The sequence below is a fragment of the Vipera berus genome, assembly GCF_964194415.1.
Source record: "Vipera berus genome assembly, chromosome: Z".
In the NCBI taxonomy this organism is placed as follows: domain Eukaryota; kingdom Metazoa; phylum Chordata; class Lepidosauria; order Squamata; family Viperidae; genus Vipera; species Vipera berus.
The window spans coordinates 2,638,288-2,642,816 of record NC_138205.1 but is presented as its reverse complement, the minus strand read 5'-3'; the positions used below and the strand labels follow the sequence as shown (position 1 = coordinate 2,642,816).

At 34.9% G+C, this 4,529-nt stretch overlaps 1 protein-coding gene across 1 annotated transcript in view; it reads right to left on the bottom strand.

Annotated features, from left to right (window-relative positions):
• Positions 1-1,723: 1,723 nt before the first annotated feature.
• The window catches only part of LOC308677864 (retinal guanylyl cyclase 1-like), a gene marked incomplete at its 5' end in the record, with an annotated part of 44,785 nt that continues 41,979 nt past the window's right edge, over positions 1,724-4,529 (bottom strand). Inside the window, one exon of the mRNA XM_081344564.1 lies at positions 1,724-2,076. The remainder of the gene's footprint in view (positions 2,077-4,529) is intronic.

Below are 4,529 nucleotides of genomic sequence, written 5' to 3'. Positions count from 1 at the left end.
GTAAGGAGTGGGTTTCTTCTAAGTTTACATTCTAGTGGCTTGCCCTGTCAGCGTTGGTGACAGTGATCTTGGGATTTCTTTCATTGGGTTGTTTACTATTAGCTTGTTTCACAGTTAGATCCACTCTTTGACATGGTCAGTTGAAGGGCGTCTACTAGGATCTCCACGCAATCCATGTGATCTTTCACACACACCTTCACAAACGTACCCCTCATCCCTCTTCAGCCTCGCCCCAAACCGGTCCATGGTCCATTCTATCTCCTCCAACCAAAAGCAGTCCCAACAGCAGCCCCGCAGATTCACAAAATATATTTTTAAAGTCAACGAGACAGACCAAACCCGTGAATGACATTTACGAAAATGAACATTTTACACAGAGGAACTGCACGAAAACATTGGAGATTCTGAAGCTGGGCCTGTAGAAAAATAAGAGTCTGTTCCCGCTAGCAAAATATTTGCTAGGTTTCCTTTTTTTCTCACCAAGAAAATATAATCTCATATATCTGTATCTCATATTTAGACGGCCCTACGGGAAACCCACACAACAGAGCAAGCTTTAACATTCAGTCGTGGGATTATTTTGAAGCTACCGATCTAATCGGGAGACTCCAAATAATTAAATTGAATTAAATTAAATTTGTAGCGGTTTGCCTAGAGATAATATTCTGTTTTTCTCCTAGGTTGTTACCGAGTGGGTTTTTCCCCGTCCTCTCGCAGGAATTCTGGGAGTTGAAATCCGTACCTCTTAAAGTGCTGAATTTGAAAACCGCAGCGAGAATTGGATTACAATCTTGAAAATTCAAAATGTTGGAAAAGACTCAGTGTATCTGTGATGCCTGCTTGGTTGGTATACAACCGGGTTTCTCCATTTTGTTCACTTTAAGTCGTGTGGACTTCAACTCCCAGAATCCCCCAGCCAACATGGCTGGCTGGGGGATTCTGGGAGTTGAAGTCCACGCAGCTCAAAGTGACCAAAATGGAGAAACACTGCTAATAATGACTGGTTACTTCAAAATGCTATGTTTAAACATAATTATTTTCCAGAAGGAAGTTTTGAGGCAAATCGTTTCCCCAAATCCATCCTTGCCTCTCACCCTCAAGTAGATTAAAAAATTACGCAAGATTTAATACATTTTTTTTCCTGTTCCTCCTCAAAATAGCTAAAAGTTACATTCTTGGATCATAGAGTAGTTGAGCGAGGCCCTTTCCTACTTCTCTATTTTAAATTGTCATCTCTACCGCTGCTTTTGAGGCGGAGATAAAGTAGTTAAATTAAACTCAGACTCCTGGCTCAGAAGAGGAAATTAATTCTTGAAGAAGAAAGCCCTTTTTTATATAAATTGTCATCAATATTCCTTCGAGACAACGCCGATATCTAACGGAGCTGAAGTCCCACCTTCATTGATGGGTCCATGAATAGTGTCTCATTCGCTGTACAGTCTCCAAGGGCCATCCCAGCTTCACCTCTGGATGGATTTGGTATCTTCTAGAAAATCAGAAGGCTATCAACACACTCTGCTTGAAGGACTCTTGGTGTGCTGTGGTGTGGTGTCCACAAAGCCACCCAAATGCCAGTTCCAGCTGGATTATCTCTCCGCGATTTCTCTGAAATCATGGTCTTCCATTCGTTAGCCATTCCTCTCCACATCCCGTCCTCTTTGCTAAAGAAATAATTAATATTATGGAATCCGGGTGTCGATCCTTGTCAAAAGCTACTCAAGTTCCCGACAGAAGTCAAGAGCAACTGCCATTCCTGGCTTGGCCAAAGTGCCACCAGGTCCTTGGCCCTGATTTAAAGTGTTCAAATGTTGAAGACCTAGTTGGCCAAAATCCCAGCATGCATCTCGCCGTTGATCACAGTGGTGAGGAAGACGTCCTAGACAGGCCACAGTTCCATCACACACTAAAAATTTGAAAGTAGCAGAAGATACGGATGGAAAGGGATGCATCCCTTTGGATTATTATGGGATGGCTCCCTGCCCAGTTGTGGATTCGTCCTCTTCTAGCAGATTGGCCCAAAGGCCTTCAACAGGAAACACAAGCAATGGCGAGCCACAAATCTGGGAATTGGTTGACCTGGTTAAAAAAAAAAGAGCGATGAAGTTATTAAAAAAAAGTCTTTCTGAGGTTCAGTTGTCTCGATGTTTCATATTAATCTTCCCCAGTCTGACATCTTCCAGCCTCTGAAGTTCTTGAGAACTTCTTTGAGGGACAGGAGAAGGAAGAGAAGGAGATATGGCGAGGGTCAGACAAGAGGCAGGAGAACTTCTTATGGATTTTATTTTATTTTTTGCAGAAAAATGGGGGGGAAAACTGTTAACTCTTAAGACCCTCTATTATGCTATGTATTCAAGATGGACTGAATATAATAATTATATAGAATAGAATAGAATAGAATAGAATAGAATAGAATAGAATAGAATAGAATAGAATAGAATAGAATAGAATAGAATAGAATAGAATAGAATAGAATAGAATAGAATAGAATAGAATAGAATAGAATAGAATAGAATAGAATAGAATAGAATTAAGGAATAGAATAGACTAGACTAGACTAGACTAGACTAGACTAGACTAGACTAGACTAGACTAGAATAGAATAGAATAGAATAGAATAGAATAGAATAGAATAGAATAGAATAGAATAGAAATAAGGAATAGAATAGAATAGAATAGACTAGACTAGAATAGACTAGACTAGACTAGAATAGAATAGAATAGAATAGAATAGAATAGAATAGAATAGAATAGAATAGAATAGAATAGAATAGAATAGAATAGAATAGAATAGAATAGAATAGAATAGAATAGAATAGAATAGAATCTATTGGGAATAGAACAGAACGAATTAGAAATAGAACAGAACAGAACAGAACAGAACAGAACAGAACAGAACAGAACAGAACAGAATAGAATAGAATAGAATAGAATAGAATAGAATAGAATAGAATAGAATAGAACTGGAAGGGACCTTGGAGGTCTTCTAGTCCAGCCCCTTGCTAATATAATATAATATAATAATATAATATAATAATATAATAATATAATATAATATAATATAATATAATATAATATAATATAATATAATATAATATAATATAATATAATATAATATAATATAATATAATATAATATAATATAATATAATATAATATAATATAATAATATAATTATAATATAATATAATAATATAATATAATATATAATATAATATAATATAATAATATAATAATATAATATAATATAATATAATATAATATAATATAATATAATATAATATAATATAATATAATATAATATAATATAATATAATATAATATAATATAATATAATATAATATAATAATATAATATAATATAATTAATATGACAGTATCGCAAAAGGCCCTTTTAGAAGGGTTAACTGGATTTGAGATTGTTAAAAGGGTTAAATATTTGGGGGTGTATTTGTCACCCTCAAATGCAAAGCTATATAAAAATAATTATGAAAAGCTATGGGGAAAAATTCAAAAAGAATTGGAGAGTTGGGGAAAATTGCAATTGTCTTTATTGGGAAGAATTGCAGCAGTGAAAATGAATGTTTTGCCTAAATTTCTATTTTTATTTCAAATGATACCTATTCTTAAAAAAGATTTAAATTTGGAGGAATGGCAACGGGGTATCAATAAATTTGTATGGGCAGGGAAAAGGCCACGAGTTAAACTTAAGATTATACAGGATACGCGCGAAAGAGGTGGTCTTAAAATGCCCAACTTTAAATTATATTATGAAGCTGCTGCGTTGTCAGCGATAAGTGATTGGATTAATTTAACACAAGGGAGATTATTAAATCTTGAGGGCCACGACTTGTTATTTGGCTGGCATGCATATTTATTGTATGATAAGAAGGTAGATAATGTGTTTAAAGTGCATATTTTAAGACAGGCATTGCTGAGAGTTTGGAAAAAGTATAGATATAAGCTAAACTACAAGATACCTTTATGGGCAATTCCGAAACATGCAATAGAAAACATAAATGTTGGCTTCAAACATGATGTGACTACATACAAGGAGATCTTAAGTTTGGAGAGGAACGTATGGTGTTTGAAGCCGTACAATCTTTTACGAGATGAGAAGATTGTTCAAACTTGGTTTCAATATACTGAGTTACGGGCCAGGTGGAAAGAAGACCAGAAAATTGGTTTCTCAATGACTGATGAAAATTTGGTAAAGCAAATTAGAAATCAGGGTCCAGCACATATCAAACGGATATATCTTGCATTGATAGAAATTGACTCAGAAACAGAACTTGTTAAAGATTGTATGATAAAGTGGGCTCAGAATATTCAAGAAGTTATCACAATGGACACTTGGGAAAAGATCTGGGTGAGGAACGTAAAATTTACACAAGCTCAAAATTTAAGAGAGAACTTTTACAAAATGTATTATAGGTGGCATTTAGATCCTAAAAAGCTTGCAAGTATGTATCCGAACTACCAACCTAAATGTTGGAGATGTGGTGGCGAAGACGCAACGTATTTTCATATATGG